Raw genomic sequence first — 17,606 nt, 5'->3', positions numbered from 1 at the left:
CATTGGGCTAGGGAGGAAAAATTAACTAGCTACAGAATAATATTGGGAACTGGGAACGAGAGGGGATCTATAAGGTATTTGTGTCTGGCTGAGACATATAAATAAGATTACTGGGGACAGAACTGGGAGGGTCTCCAAACAGAACGCCTGTCTTATCTAGGTCTCACGAGAATGTACTTTTGTGTGAAATAATGTCCATTCAAGTCCTTCAAATCAGGGGGTCAGATTTTAGAAAGGGGTTCATGCCACTCAATCTTGGGAAGCGATGCCTATTTATCAGATGGGCGTTATCTACTTATTGTTTTCCAAATCACTTGTTTTGTAAGAATTGTTCTGCATCTCTGCATTCCCTGTAAGCAAGTCTGAGTTTGACTTCTCTTGGCTCGTACTTCCTGGTGCAAAATACGTCCACTGTTTCCCCCCCCCCCTCTTTTCTTTTTTGGAGGAGAGCCTACTAATATGCTCCTGCATTCCTGCAGATCCTCTTAGCGGTATCATTTTCAGACTTGCTCTTCAAAGCCAAATTTCTTCCGGTTTGTAACCACCAACGTGTAAATGTTCAGGGGTAAGTCCACAGTGCCCACTCCTCTTCCACACCTATGGTATCTTAAGTGAGATTCTCAGTACTGTACAGTAATTAAAGTGGGAGGAGATATAGCAAAGCACAGATGGAAGGGCTCCATTTATAGTCATCTTAAGTTTCCCTTAAGATGGCACAGCAGCTCAAGAAATTGCTTCTCTGTGGGTGGCATTAGGCTTCTTGGTCAGCATGTATATAACTAGCCTGTATTCTGTCTCGGGACGGATAGATATGTGTTTGGTCTGTTCCTCCCACATTACTGATTTTTTTCCCTTCCCTGCTGCTTTTTCTTTCCCTAAGCTATCAAGGCTACAGTATATAGTATGTCATGAAAACTAGTATAAAGTCATGAGACAATTCACCTCCTACTAGCATCTTACATCAGTGATGTTCCATGGTAGAAGAAATATGTCCCTGTCACAAGCAAAGCACAAAAGATTTTGGTAATTACTGATTTTCTTATGTTTTGTTTTGAATTTTTTTTTATTTCCTTGCTCTGAAATGACTTAGAGTAGAAATAGGGAAAGAGCCCTCCTTCTCTCGCACCTTCTCGTCTGGTCATCTCAGCCCTGTTAGCATCCTCACGGAGTTTTTGAGTGGTATGTTGCTGTCACATAACTAACCTCTAAAGTTGGTGCTGTGAGATCTTTCATCTCTACCTTCCCCTTCTCCAACTATAAAGTTAAAGCTTCCCCTCGCACATATGTTCCTGATTCTAGGGGGCAGTGACTAAATGCCAAAGGCGCACGGAACACTGTTACCTTCCCACCAAAGGTGGTCCCTATTTTTTTACTTGCATTTCTTATGTGCTTTCGAACTGCTAGGTTGGCAGAAGCTGGGACAAGTAATGGGAGCTCACCCCGTTACGCGGCACTAGGGATTCGAACCGCTGAACTGCCGACCTTTCGATCGACAAGCTCAGCATCTTAGCCACTGAGCCACTGCGTCCCCACCACATCTCCAACTATAACATTCGGCAAAGGACTTGCATATCTGAGTAGCTTGGGAAGAAGCAGATCTAATGATCAAGATGGCTAAAAACTGTGGGGAAAACGGATTCCATAATTTGAGAATCTGTCGTGGGTTGGCCCACTTCCTCCACCGTTGTCACACTTGCCCCATTGACTTGTCTGATACTTTTGTGTGTGTGTGTGTGTGTGTGTGTGTGTGTGTGTGTGTGTCAGTTTTTCTTTTCTTTGTAAGCAGGAAAGATTGCAAAGATTGCTGCTACTTCTTTAATCTGGTCACTTAAGTAGAACATCTGAATGGTAAATGATAGCAGGTGCACCTAGGGTTCTGTTATGGGTCTTGCCATGTATACAACAATGCAGATCTCTGATGCCATTTCCAAAATGTAAACCAATATAGGAAACAGAGGTCCTTCTTGGATAAAGTAACATCAGCAAGGCATGTTCTAGTCACCTTCTCTTTATGTATTCAGTGTCCACCCAAAGGAAAACAAGAGTCAGGCATTTTCTGCATTCCCTTTGGAGTAGTTTCTCAAGGAGAAGTCCTATGACATTTTTCAGGCTATCCACCAAGACTTCAGATTGTATCTTATTTATCATTCAGTTTTTCTGCTGCTCTTAGCAGTATTTGATATTTTGCAATCTGCAATAATACCTAACATACTTAATGCAGTCTAGTGCAGAACTTGATCATCTGATCATTGCTGGGTGAAAAACCAACAGGGAACCAGCCACAGTGAATAAAAATTGAAAGAACTAAGCTATTAAAATTAATAGTGAGATGCTCTTTTGCTCTCAATTCCCTTTGTAAAAGAAAATTCGTGGAGAATTTGGCTAACGATAATCAGTATTCCTCTTGGAAATATTACCTGTCCAATCTTTTGTGACAGTTCCTCTATGTGTAGGTCTAACAGACATTTAAATATGTTCCCTATGTTTTTTCCCCTCAACATCGGTTTTCCATCAGTGTCCTACTAGAACTATAGCATTTATTAGAGCCTAGTATGCTGTTGATGAAGGGGATGTGGTGGCTCAGTGGCTAAGATGCTGAGCTTGTCAATTGAAAGGTCGGCAGTTCAGCGGTTCGAATCCCTAGTGCCGCATAATGGGGTGAGTTCCCGTTACTTGTCCCAGCTTCTGCCAACCTAGCAGTTCGAAAGCACGTAAAAAATGCAAGTAGAAAAATAGGGACCATCTTTGGTGGGAAGATAACAGCATTCCGTGCGCCTTTGGCATTTAGTCATGTTGGCCACATGACCACAGAGACGTCTTTGGACAGCGCTGGCTCTTTGGCTTTGAAATGGAGATGAGCACCGCCCCCTAGAGTCGGGAACAACTAGCATATATGTGCAAGGGGAACCTTTACCTTTATCCTGTTGATGCATAGCTATGTTGTCTAGGTTTTGGGTTGAGATATAACATTTTAGCTAAAATACGATTGTGATGCTAAGAAGCTGATACCCTGAAATATGAATGGAGTTATGGGTGAAGTCTTCTAGGACTTCCATAACAACCAGGATCCACATAGGTTTGTGGCTTAGAAAGAAGACCATTCATGCTTGTTAAATATTAGCAAACATTAAAATTCTTATTAGATGAAGTACTTTTTCATAAATCCTTGCTGGGAAATCTGGTTGATGAGAAATCAAAAGTCAGGTTCTGGAGTAGGGAGGATTTGACCTTCCTAAGCACATTGTTGGAGGATTTATAATTTAAGTATAAGAAAGGATAAATATTTGGGGAAATATCAGAATGTTCATTTAGGGAAAGATATAAAAGAGTAGCAGGGAGGTAGATAATAGTAGTCTAGAATGGATGAATAGATAGAGAGAGAGAGAGAGAGAGAGAGAGAGAGAGAGAGAGAGAGAGAGAGAGAGAGATGATATAGATATAGATATAAATTTGTGGCATGTTTGCTCAAATAAGCAAAAGGCATAGTAAACTGTGATTAAGATAGGTTCCTAGTTATATATGTATATCTGTATATCAGGAGTGGGTTCTACTTACCTTTACTACCGGTTCACAACGGGATCACGTGAACCGGTAGCTTCTGAGCATGCGCAGATCGCCGATGATGACATCCGGGGTGGTGGGTGGGGCCTCCCGACGATTTTACTACCGGTTCTTGCAAACCGGTCCGAACCGAGGGCAACCCACCACTGGTGTATATTGCAGCAAACATTATCACCATGTGGAGAAGCTTTTGAAAGAAGCCAAAAGCAATTTCCCCTTGCACAACCCTAAGCTGAAGATTTATTTGAGAATTTACTTTGCATCAAATGGGGGTACATCGTCAGTAATTTTAGAATCTTAGTTCGCTCAGTCTAGGTTTAAATTATTGCTCTCTTAATGAGAAGCATGCAGAAACCTGTTTTTTCCCCTTCCTGCAGTGAGACACACTTCATAAGAAGTCTCTCCAAAGTCTATTTTTGTCTTTACCTGTCAGTATTGAACTGCTGCTTCAGTCCTGAAGAAGCCAATGTCCCAATGATTTTGGTGGAACTCATATTCTGTGTGTTCTCAGCTTGTCCTTAAAGGCAGAATCTCCAGGGAGCCGTTCCTCAACAAGATCTCCCATTCTAATACAGGATAGGAAAGGAAAGGAAAGGAAAGGAAAGGAAAGGAAAGGAAAGGAAAGGAAAGGAAAGGAAAGGATAGGATAGGATAGGATAGGATAGAATAATAGAATAGAATAGAATAGAATAGAATAGAATAGAATAGAATAGAATAGAATAGAATAGAATAGAATAGAATAGAATTCTTTATTGGCCAAGTGTGATTGGACACACAAGCAATTTGTCTTGGTGCATACGCTCTCAGTGTACATAAAATAAAAGATACGTTCATCAAAAATCATAAGGTACAACACTTAATGACAGTCATAGGGTACAAATAAGCAATCAGGAAACAATATCAATATAAATCGTAAGGATCCAAGCAACAAAGTTACAGTCATACAGTCATAAGTGGAAGGAGATGGGTGGTGGGAACGATGAGAAGATTAATAGTAGTAGATATAATGAATAGTAGATATAATGAATATAATATTGATTATATCCAATGTTCCTTATTCTTTTTTTTTTTATTAAAAAGTTTTTTTATTAAATATACAGTTAAAAACATTGGACATAGTGCGACTTTTCTGGTTCAAACATTTCCATCAAGTTTTACCTTGCAACAAATACAATTCATATTCGATATATAAATATGTACAGTCTATCAAAATTCAGACACATAAATCTCTTCGTCTGTGAAAATTACTTTCAATACCAATACAGTTCCTACCTATCACATAATACTAACATAATAATTTTCCAACTTTCAACTTATCAATATTACCTTATCCCAACATTCCTCCTTATTCTTGATGCTCTTTGAGCTTGGTTGTTTTCTTGCAGATATTTCATTACCCCCAAACTAGTACTGATGATGTTACTTAGTTTGGGTGATTAAATGTATCTCTAAGAAAATATCCAAGCTCAGAGAGCACCAAGGACTCCTCATTTCAGCCCTGAGCTACAACTAGTCTCCTTTATTGGTTCCTTCTTTGGCAATGGCTTAGTATATGGTAAGAAGACTCAGTCCCTTGATCTGTCAATCCTGTTTTGTAAAATTCCTTTCATGCGTGGCATTATGGCTTGGGCAACAGAGAGTCCCTTCATGAGATGTGTGAATTTAGCCCAGGGGTCGGCAGCCTTAAACACTCAAAGAGCTGCAAAGGTCCTAACCGGAAGCCCCCCGTTCAGTTCTGGAGGCAACCGGAAATCCAATTCCCCCATCACAGAGTGTCCTCCTAGCACGGTGTTCTTTTTGCTCTACCTGTCCTAACCGAAAGCCCTATCAATTGTGGAGCCAATCGGCGACAGGGAGCCGCAGCAGAGGGGTGAAAGAGCCACATGCGGCTCCAGAGCCACGGGTTGCTGAACCCTGACTTAGCCAATGAGTCAGTGAAGCATTGTTCTGAAACGTTTGCAGAAGCTCAAGGCTCAGTTCGTGAGCATTGTACGTGGATTGGCTACCCCAGCCAACCAAGTCTATTCTCAAAGAATCAGATTCACCGGAGCGGGGGGGCGGGGGGGGGGGAGAAATGGGCAAAAATCATTATTGTAATCTAAAACCAAAGTTAATTATTTACTTATTTTTCTCCTTTTATAACATGGTCTCTAATCTGCCTCTTCTTTGCCTTCCATTTCTATTCAGATTAAATCATGAGCTAAACTTTTTTTAAAAAAAAAAAATCTGTGCCTTGAGGGGAAAACTTATTATACCTACATACTTTCTAATTGATGGAGCAGACCCCCTCCTCCTGGAAGCATTCTCTCCCCCCCCAAAAAATTTCTGTTTAAAGCTTTCAGAGAAATAGAGATGCCATATCTATGGTAAGATCACACACTTGATTACTATGTTATCTCTCAAAGTCTTTTCTACATACTGTTAAGTGAGATTCCACTTCTTAATTAGTGATTATCTCTGCACTATTTCTGATGAATGAAAGTTAAGCTAATGATTTTATAGATGGAGTGGAATAGTTTTCCCTTTATTACACTGCTTAGAAGCATTTATCATCTGCTCGAAGATGGCATTTTCTCCCAATATAATAAATATATTTTTATATACAATATAAAAAAAACCTGTTTGGTTTTTTTTTTTAATGGAGTGGGTGCTTTTCCAGTCTAGAGCAGGGGTCAGCAACCTGCGGCTCTGGAGCCACATGTGGCACTTTCATCTCTCTGCTGCGGCTCCCTGTCACTGGTCGGTGCCACAATTTTGAGAGGAGCTTCCAGTTAGAGAGGGGGGAAGCATGGCATGCCAGGAGGAGACTCTATGGTAAGGGGAGAGTTTTCTGGTAGGCTCCACAATTGATAGGGCTTTTGGTTAGTACAGGTAGAGGAAAACGAACACCGCACTAGGAGGAGACTCTATGGTGGGGGAACCGGACTTCCGGTCGGCTCCAGAATTGAATGGGGACTTCCGGTTAGGACTTTTGTGGCTCTTTGAGGGTTTAAGGTTGCTGACCCCTGGTCTAGAGGATGGTTTTTCTCTTTCCAGAAATTTTAAGAAATGCAAAATGATTCCATAAAACATAAAGGCATGTGGGAGCTTTCCTCCTGTACAACAGATCGGAATTGAAATGCGTTGGAGACTCACATTTGGAGACTCCTGCATTTTATGCCCTCTCACAATAAAGTGAGCATTCAACCTTTTCATGGTGAACCTTTCCCCCTTCGTCCACGCCTTAACATGAGACCGATTGGAACTGCACTTCATAACGTGGTACTCAAAAATGTGGAGGAGTTAACATAAGCTATAGAAATGCAAGCACAGGACTTCAGCTGCCGTTCATGGTTTTTGACTTGGAATATGGTTCACAGACCTGTGTTTCAGAAGATGATAAAAAAAAATAATAATCCATTATTGGTATCGGGTAGATAAATGTGGTTTTGGACAAACTTTGATTCATCCCAAGTGGTTCATCTTGCAACAGGAAAGGATGTCATACTGAAGGGGTGAAGATCTCAAATTATGCAGGAAGGATGTGCACCAATGAGTTTGCTAAACCGCATGACCAGGAGAATCCTGCCATCTTGTGTATGTAAAGATGGACCAGAACTTCCTTAAGGCGATAAGGAAGTTCTGATCCAGCTGTATGTACACAAACATGATTGAACTGAGGCACAGCAGATGAACTCAGCCAGAGAGCTGTAGGGTGTTTCAGTTGAAATGTTGAATTTAGGGTTCCTTCTCCTTCTTCTTCTTCTCCTTCTTCTTCTCCTTCTCCTTCTCCTTCTCCTTCTCCTTCTCCTTCTTCTTCTTCTTCTCCTTCCCCTTCTCCTTCTCCTTCTCCTTCTCCTTCTCCTTCTCCTTCTCCTTCTCCTTCTCCTTCTCCCCCTTTCCCTTTCCCTTTCCCTTCCCCTTTCCCTTTCCCTTCCCCCTTCCCCCTTCCCCCTTCCCCCTCCCCTTCCCCTTCCCCTTCCCCTTCCCCTTCTTCCTCCTCCTCCTCCTCCTCCTCCTCCTCCTCCTCCCCCCTTCCCCTTCCCCTTCCCCTTCCCCTTCTCCTTCTTCTTCTCCTTCTCCTACTCCTTCTCCTTCTCCTTCTTCTTCTCCTTCTCCTACTCCTTCTCCTTCTCCTTTCATATCTATCATCAGACGTTGGTGATCATGTTGGCGATCCTATTTTTATCAACAGCCGCACAAAAAGGTGCTGTTGAGTTTTGTCCAAGCCAGTCCCTTAGATATTGAAGCCATGATGTTCTTCTTCTGCCTGGACCTTGTTTGCCTTCCATCTTTCCTTGGAGGATTAAGTGAAGTATGCCGTATTTTCTGGGTGTCGCATCACATGTCCAAAATTTAGGTTTGGGAAATTCATATTCTACTCAACTACAGTCAGCTATGTTCATTGGCGTTTTAGGGCCAGTTATTCTCTTTCAGCACAGGTAGCTTCACAGGGCTGCTGTGGGGAGAATTTGGAAGAAGGTGTGCAGTGAATGGTACCCCGCTCTTGAAGGAATGATGGGATATGAGTCTAGCTCTTACAAAAGCTAAGCATGTTTGTATGGGGCTGCTCATTCAGCTCTTCTGCCTTCTGTTCCAATTGGCAGATAAACACCCGTGCAGAACGTTGTTGCACATCACCTTTAATTGTTAAAAAATATTTGCATGCTGCTTCGTATTTTCAACACCTGGCACCATTTTGCAATAGTAACAAAACAGACAATGCCTGGCAAATAGTGCAATTTGTTCAAAGCAAAATTGGGGAAGAATTCATGCTTTGACAAGGGCACTTAAAAGGATCTGATTTTAAGTGATACACACAGTTGCGTTGCATCACAAGAAGAAGTCATTTCATCGGGCAAGTGTTGCTGTTCCAAAGACTCGTTGCAAGGAGCAGTCATGCTGGGAAATGCAAATACACCCATTTCTAAATGGATGTATCATTTTTTTAAAAGACGTGCTTCAGAATCCTGCTTTTCCTTATAGGTAGTTTGCCTAGAGCAGTGGTGTCAAACTCAATTTCATTGAGGACTGCATCAGGGTTGTGTTTGACCTCATGTGGCCGGGATTGGTGTGGCTGGGGTGGGCATGGCCAACTCAATGTCACTTGTGTTGGGGGCAACTGTGGTGGCCAAGTGCATTTCTGAGACCCTCCCTCTCTCTCATTATAATCTCCCTCCCTCCCTCCCTCCCTCCCTGCCTTCCTTCCTTCCTTCCTTTTCTTCTTTTTCCTTTCGTCTTCATTCTCCTTTCTTCTTCTTTCTTCCTTCTTCTCTTTCCTTATTTTTCCTTCCTTGCTGCCTTCCCATCTTTTTTTTTTTTATTTGATTTATATGCCGCCCTTCTCCGAAGACTCAGGGCGGCTTACAATGCGTTAAGCAATCTTCCCTTCTTTTTCTTTTTCTTTTTCTTTTTCTTTCCTCTTTCCCTTTCTCCTTTCCTGTCCCTTCTTGCATACTCAAATGCAAAAGGAGAAACAGTTCTCCTTTTGTTTTGTTTTTAGTTTGTTTTGATAGCTCTCTGGCAGCCAAAAGGGAGTGGCAGAAGCACCGTGGGCCGCTTCTTTGCTGTTTCCAGGACGGCCTCATGGGCCAGATCCGGCCTGCGGGCCTTGAGTTTGACATGCCTGGCCTAGAGCAAATGCCGTAACTGCCAGCATAAGTGGGAATCCAGATCCTATGTCCTTATTTCCATTTTAAGGAAAGAGAAAGACTATCTTGCTTATGAAATCTGCTGGACAAACAGAAAAAAAGGCATCTTATCATTGCCCACTGAAAAAGCAAAAGAAGTTGGTTGTGTTATTTATCATCCAAATACATTCACAGCAGCGGTGAAATCCAGCCGGATCTATCCAGCTCACACGAACCGGTAGCGCCGGCAGTGGAAGATGTCATTATGTCCCATTTTTTACCCTCTGTGCATGCGCAGAAGAGCTGCAAGTGCGCTCCTGCGCACTCCTGTTCTCAAACGGATAGTGAACGTAAGTGGATTTCACTGCTGATTCACAGTAGCAACTGGAACATAGGTTATATATTATCAAGAGATAGTAAATGTCAGTGAGGGCGAAGTGTTTCCTTTATTTTCCAACAATTTAGCAAACTCATCTCAGAAACAAATGTCTTGTAAAACTGCAACATTTAAGCCGACTGTCGACAGTGTTATGAAGATCAAATAAAGTGTCAGGGCTGTTTATGTATGCAGTCACAATTTTGGAATGTTAGTTTTGCAACTAAGATCTGAGTTCAGGCCAACTTTTTTTCTGGGTAGCAAAGGAAGGAACGCGCGACCCTAACTTTGGCATGGATGTATTCATGGTTTCTCTGGAACAGGGGTCTCCAACCTTGGCAACTTTGCTGGCTGAAGAATTCTGGGAGTTGAAGTCCACAAGTCTTAAAGTTACCAAGGTTGGAGACCCCTGCTCTGGAAGACTAATTACAAGTCAAATCATCCTTCATAAGAACAGTCATTGGCTGAGCTTGCTGCAAATGTTGGGCATTGTAACACAGTCTTATCTGAAGATGCTATATGGGGAAAGCAAACTTTCTGTTATGATAAGAATGAGCTGCCAGATATTAATGGAAAAGGGAGAATGTCCCAACTTTTTGAACTTCGGTTTAACAAGAAATGTTGTGAAGGACTTCAGCAAAAAGTAATGTTGGGTTTGTTTGGTGGTTTAAAACGTGAGGAAATCTGGAGGTTTTTTAAAAAAGAGATTGGACAACTATTAGTCTGAAATGGTATAGGGTTTCCTGCTTGAGCAGGGGGTTGGACTAGAAGACCTCCAAAGTCCCTTCCAACTCTGTTATTCTGAAAGCCCTGTTTAGACCTGTGTATGTGCATAGAAACTCAGAACTGCACCATTTTTACAAATTGGAATAAAAGTAGGTAAACCTCAGAGCTTCAGGGCACTCTTTCCTGACTCTTAACTTCTTTTTAATTCAGTTTTAACTCTGTTTGTAATCGTATTCCTTTATAGCTTTTATTCATAAACTGTTCAGAGTCACTTAGACAGTAAGATGGACATTATCTAAATCTGATAAATAAAATAAAATAAAATACGACAGGGGTAAAGGAAATTGCTTGTTGCTGACATAAAAGAACGAACGGTTTTGGTTTATGCTGAACATTTATTTTAAGGGATTGTCCAATAGATGAGCGGGGCAGTGTTGAATATGGGATATTCAAATGTGAGTATAAAAACCAGACCAGCATCCCTTGTGAATGGGATGATGGAGATGATTACTAAGTCATTCATGATTGTTTTTGGAGAGAAGCCAACAGGCCTTAATGTTCTTACATGAGTGCACAGGTGGTAAGTTTCAAAAGATGCAGATTTGCATTGGAATCTCATCAGGCTGAGCTGGAGGTATATTTGATATCCTTTTGCACAGTAATTTTAGCATCTGGCCTGTGTCTGTATTTACAGCTCAGTCTGCGTAGGACAGAAGAATGCCCAGCGAATATCTACAGCAACCTCCACTTGCCCATGAAAATGATTGTCCTACTTTTGCAGTGGTTAATGCCCAATTTCTTGGCGCTGTTATTATAGACATTCTGTAAAAGAGGTAGGAAATGCTCTGACAGCCATTCGCTACAACTATCCTAAAGAACGGTTGGCCGAAATGCTATCATTTTAAAGCAGAATCAGCATGCTGGCTCCCTAAAGTGTGAAAGAGCCTGTAATTCTGACTTGCCAGAAAATGAAATAAAGGTTTATAGGTTCCATTTGTGAAGAATAGTTGTGGCTTTCTGCAGTGGTTGACTTTTCTGAACAATTCCCATCAGAATACCAGCAGATCAGTGGTGGGATTCAATTTTTTTTACTACCAGTTCTGTGGGTGTGGCTTGGTGGGCGTGGCTTGATGGGCATGGCAGGGGAAGGATACTGTAAAATCTCCATTCCCTCCCCACTCCAGGGGAAGGTTACTACAAAATCCCTATTTCCTCCCGATCAGCTGGGACTTGGGAGGCAGAGAATAGATGGGGGCGGGGCCAGTCACAGATGGTATTTATCAGTTCTCTGAACTACTCAAAATTTCCACTACCGGTTCTCCAGAACTGGTCAGAACCTGCTGAAGCTCACCTCTGCAGCAGATACAGTTTTCCTTAGAGCGTGAAAGTGGCTTCGTTTTGAAAGTAAGCGTTGCTTCTTACCTCACTTCTTCCTCCATTGTTCCCAACGGAAATGTTCATTGCATTAAAATTGAAATAATATGGGTGTTGCTTAAAAGGAACCTACTGAAGAACATCACTGTTTATATGCCATTCCTCAGTTTCACTTTGGTGCCAGTATATCAGTGGCAGGTGAATTACATGAGCTAGTTGTAATTAAATAACTTCAGACAAGTCATGTAAAAGCAGGCAAGAATGGACCTTGTAGAGGAAGACTGGAGAGGGAACAACAATTAGGAAAGAAAAATACTTAAGCAAGAAAAATCAAAAGTACACATACAGACTGGGTGAAACCAGGCTTAATAGCAATAACTACGAGAGGGATCTTGGAATCTTAGTGGACGACCAGCTAAATATGAGCCAGCAGTGTGCAGCAATCAAAAAAGCCAACACAATCCTAAATTGCATTTACAGAGGGATACAATTAAGATCAAGTGAGGTACTACTGTGTTTTCCCGAAAATAAGACCCTGTGTTATATTTTTTTGAACCCTGAAATAAATGCTTGGCCTTATTGACATGCACTCAAAAACACGATTGGGCTTATTATCAGGAGATGTCTTCTTTTGGGGGAAACAGGGTAATAGAACTCTATAAAGCCTTGGTAAGACCACACTGCATCCAGTTTTGGTCACCACACTATAAAAAAAGATGTTGAGACTCTAGAAAAAGTGCAGAGAAGAGCGACCAGGATGATTAGGGGACTGGAGACTAAAACTTACGATGAGTGTTGCAGGAACTGGACATGGCTAGTCTAGTGAAGAGAAGGACCAGGGGAGACATGATAGCAATCTTCCAATATTTGAGGGGCTGCCACAGAGAGGAAGGGGTCAAGCTATTCTCCAAAGCACCTGTAGGCCAGACAAGGAATAATGGATGGAAACTGAACAAGGAGAGATTTAACCTGGAAATAAGGAGAAATTATCTGACAGTGAGAACAATCAACCTATGGAACAAACGTTGCCTTCGGAAGTTGTGGGAGTTTCATCACTGGAGGCTTTCAAGAAGAGATTGGACTGCCATTTGTCTCCTGCTTGGAGGGGGGGGGGGGCTGGACTAGATGACCTATAAGATCCCTTCCAACTCACCTGTTAATCTGTTAATTTCCATTTTGGCATTTGTCAGCTGGATACTGTGAAAATCCCTGGGAAAAGCTATATTTCATCCCGACGTAGTTGAAAAGAATTCAAAGAGTGTTGCAGAGTCTCTTCACTGTGGACTACAGATATCTATGTTGCTTCAGGTGCCCATCGGATATGATTCCAAATCAAAGCCCTGGATTGAGTATTGGACTTGAATTAACCTACAACACACTCTTTTAGACCAACTCACTTGGTCTGGTCATAACTGCTTAGATTAATTAGACATTGAAAGATAGCTTTAATCTAGATGTCAGTGAAATCAGATCATTAACCATAATGCCGCTTACGCAATAGATAATGCATCTGCTTTTCAAGCTGTTGCCTAAGGATCAATCGGCCTTCCATAGTTGTATATCCTCTTGCATCCCGTCAGCTGACCAGAAGTCCTGAAGCTTGCCATGACTTGGCTGGAGCCTTTCCTCCAAGAATGGAGAGCAATAAAATCAGGAGGGACACCAAGAGAAGAAAACGTAGCAACCTGCTGCCACGTTTGTTGCCTGTAGACAGGGAACTGCTTTGGTTCCAGGTGATTGCAGTTTTGATGGCTTCTTGGCTGGGTCAGAATAGCTGCGGTTGGAAGAGCCACAGAGATTAGATTGAAGTAAGAGAACTATTTTGGGCTTCCTAATAAATTGCTTCTGGCTCCTGTTGGCATTAAGCTTGTTTTCCTCCAGCATGTCCTTTAACTGCTGTGTGCCTGTTAATTTGGGTCTGATTGGTCACTGCCCACTATTAAGCGATTTGCAGACAATTGAACAGTTTCTTCCAACCACAGCCTAACTCAGAACAGTTTGCATCTCTTCTGCTTGTGTCTCTGGGAAGCACTAGGAAAACACCCTGTGCGTTAAAGTGGGATGCCCTTCTAACCTCAATATTTGGAAAGGAGGAAGATAGCTATTCTCCCCTCCCCCGCCCACGCACACTGAATGTTAATTCCAGACTCAAAGGGCCAGGTGGTGCAGGCGCTCTCCTAAAATTGGTCTGTTGGTGGCAGCAGCCGCACTTCTATCAGACTGAGCGAGTAGCTGTGTCTGAAGCAGCAGGCTTTTCGTTTGCTGCTGTTTCTACCAGAGAGCCAAAGATAGGATGATTCTGTAGGTAGGATGCTTCTAGTTATTCCACCGAGGTTCTACCAAGCAATAGCAAGATAAGATAATAAGATAAGGTAACCTTTATTGTCACTTTTTTTACTGTTTTTTTTACTGTTTTTTTTTACACACTGGCACACATTAAAAATTGTATTGCAATTAAAAATAGTAAAGCAAATTCTGTTGCCTGCTCTCAAAACAAAATATATTTAAATCCACATGCATACATATACACATGATACATAGACAGACTGACAGACAGACATATGCATGCACACACACACACACAGAGAGAGAGAGAGAGAGAGAGAGAGAGAGAGAGAGAGAGAGAGAGAGAGAGAGAGAGAGAGAGAGAGAGAGTACTGCAGGGCTAACTCACTGCTCACTCCAAGAATTCAGTTCTGAGTGACTCAAGGTTGACTCAGCCTTGCATCCTTCCGAGGTCAGTAAAATGAGGACCCAGATAGTTGGGGGCAGCATTGTGAAGCGGTATATAAGTCTAAGTGCTATTGCTGTCTGTCTGTCTGTCTGTCTGTCTGTCTGTCTGTCTGTCTGTCTGTCTCACTGTCTGTCTGTCTGTCTTATCTTTATCTATCTATCTATCTATCTATCTATCTATCTATCTATCTATCTATCTATCTATCATCTATCTATCTACCTACCTACCTACCTACCTACCTACCTACCTATCACTGTCCATTTTTAATACATAACGGAAACAGGAAACCTGAGAGTTCACAAGGTACTATAGTGATACTATAGGGATCAAAGCTGTAACTGAATCTAGAGGTACCACGAAGCCTCTTCTCAGAAGATAATGAGGAAAACTAGTCATGGAGAGGATGTGTAGCATCCCATACAATACTGTGGACCTTAATCAAACATCATTTATATGCCATGTCTTGGATAGAAGGAATTGAACTTCCAATAGAATGGAATGGAATGGAATTATTTATTGGCCAAGTGTGATTGGACACACAAGGAATTTGTCTTTGGTGCATAAGCTCTCAGTGTACATAAAAGATATAAGTGATGGATCATGATCATAGTCATAATACTGTGTTTACATGTACAATGACAATAAAGTTATTATTATTATTAAATACATTCATCATGAATAATAAGATACAACACTTAATAATCTTGTCTGCCGGTCCTCACCACTCTCTGCACTGCCTTAGTGAGCGTAATGTGAGGTGCATGGGATCATTATTCTGAACAGACCAAGGTTTATTTGGAAGCCACTGAACTTAAGAGCTGCAATGTTTTGGGGGCTTGGCTGAGACTGAAGGTCTTCTCTCCAATGTTGCCTACTGAGATGAAATGGATGAATAAAGCTGGGTCCACACAGTGCACTAAATAATGTGATTTATTTAGTGCTGCCTTAGCATGCTGTAAACCCAGCTATTGTGATTTATGAGCCCCGATGGTAGTTTAGCATATTGTGCAAATATAACCAATGGTGACTAATTAAGCAAATGATGGCTAACACATTGTATGAATCAGGGGTGAAATGTAAAATTTGTTACTACTGTTCTGTGGGCATGGCTTAGTGGGGGGGGTTAATGTGACTGGGTCGGCGTGGCCAACTTTTTTTTAAAAAAAAACTTTTCAAAGCATTTTTTCTAATGCTTTGAAAAGCCTCTGCTGATCAGGCAACTCAGCTGGGATCGTTAGAGACTTTTCAAAGCATTTTTTTTACCACCTCTTCGGCCAAGAGGTTGCAGAAAAAAATGCTTTGAAAAGCCTCTGACGATCCCAGCTGAGCCGCGCAATCATCAGAGGCTTTTTTTTTTTACTTTTAAAAGCATTTTTTTCATTGGAAGAGGTTGTAGAAAAAATGCTTTTAAAAGTAAAAAAAAAAAAAGCCTCTGATGATCATGCGGATCAGCTGGGCATGGGTGGGGGGGGGCACAGGGATTTTTGCTACCGGTTCTCCGAACCACCCGCCACCGTCGCTACTGGATTGGGCGATCCGGTCCGAACCGGGAGCATTTCACCCCTGGTATGAATCCTGATCAGACACTGGTGTTCATCACCCAAGGCGGTTTATGGTGGACAGTTGTTCCTCAACTGCTACCCTTTGTTTACCTTTTTTTTTTCTTGGTCCATATTCTCAAAAAGAGGTGAAAGGGTCATTAAGTTGGGAAGAAAAGGATGAGAAGCCGAGCAAAGCCAAATTTTGTGGAATAGTTCTCTTTATGGAATTATTGGCATTTCTTGTAGTAAAGCTAAATCAGGGGTAAAAGTTTCAGGCACAGGCTTAATATTCCCTTAATGGATTCTGGAGAAGACACAGAATGCTTCTGCTATTTTCTTGTTCACCAAAAAGTATCATATCTTGGTCTGCTTCCATTAGCGCTAAGAGTTAACAGGACCTATGCTTGGAACTTTATTTATTTATTTTTAATTTGATTTATATGCCGCCCTTCTCCGGAGACTCAGGATGGCTTACAATGCGCTAAGCAATAGCCTTCATTCTTTTGTATATTTATACAAAGTCATCATCTTATTGCCCCCACAACTGGGTCCTCAATTTACCTACCTTAGAAAGGATGGAAGGCTGAGTCAACTTTGAGCCTGGCAAGATTCGAACCTGCAGTAATTGCAGGCAGCTGGTCTTAATAACAGGGTGCTTTAGACCACTGTACTACCAAGGCTCTTATTTTCTTATTCCTGAAAATGTCCCAGAAAAATAGAGTTGCTATCCAATATGTATAACACTACTCTTTTGCCAGTAAAAGTATGCTTTTATGCCTCTTGTAGTATAACAAACACAGGTAATATCGCCTTTTTCTTTTATTATCCTACAATGCTCCATTATTTATAGGTCTTTATCTTTTTTTCTCATCTTTGTCTTATTGATGACCTCTGCTCTATCCGAATTTGGCAGCTGCTGCTGTTGTTATTATTTAAATCTATATGCTGCCCAGCTCCTAGTGGCTCTGGGAGGTTTACAAATGATTTAAAATATGGAAAACAAGACAATAAAAGCAACAAGAAAGAAAAGAAGAATAGGGATGCCAGAATAACAAATTGGTTGGAAACAATAACAATGAAAAAAACTAGGTTAGAGTGAGGTTCCAGTCATCCTCACTAAAGGCCTGAGTGAAGAGTCAGGTTTTCAGACTCCTTCGAAACACCAGCAGGATAGGAGTCCATTTTGATCTAGGGCAGTGACGGCAAACCTTTTTGTCACTGAGTGCTGAAAAGAGAGTGCGCGCACATGCGTGTGGCACCAAGTGCCAAAAAGGGAGCACTTTGTGTGCTCATCTGGGCCGAGACCAGGTATAAGAGTTGCCCAGGGGCCTGCGTGCTCTGGAGAATGTACTTCTGGTTTCTTCAGGTTTCTTCTTCTTTACTGCAATTTCTTCTTTACTGCCAGCAAGTCTTCGGATTACTGCCGTGCATGCGCATATAGCTGACAAGCATGTGCCAGAAAATGTATTTCTGGTTTCCAGCGTGCACATGCGCACTGGCCGGCAAGTCTTCAGGTTACTGCCACGTGTGTCAATGTGCCAATCAGCTAGCCAGCATGCATGCTCATGCTGGAAAATGGAAGACCAGCTCTGACGCAAGCACAAAGGTCAGCTGATCATCACATGTGCATGCGCGCCAGAAACCTGGAAAAGGAATGGGCACTGCTGCGCATGCCAGGTGACATG

The sequence above is a fragment of the Pituophis catenifer genome, unplaced genomic scaffold (assembly GCF_029215685.1).
Source record: "Pituophis catenifer annectens isolate HBS135680 unplaced genomic scaffold, rPitCat1.0.hap2 SCAF_12, whole genome shotgun sequence".
In the NCBI taxonomy this organism is placed as follows: domain Eukaryota; kingdom Metazoa; phylum Chordata; class Lepidosauria; order Squamata; family Colubridae; genus Pituophis; species Pituophis catenifer.
The sequence above is the reverse complement of the archived record's forward strand: the minus strand, read 5'-3'. Positions refer to the sequence as shown.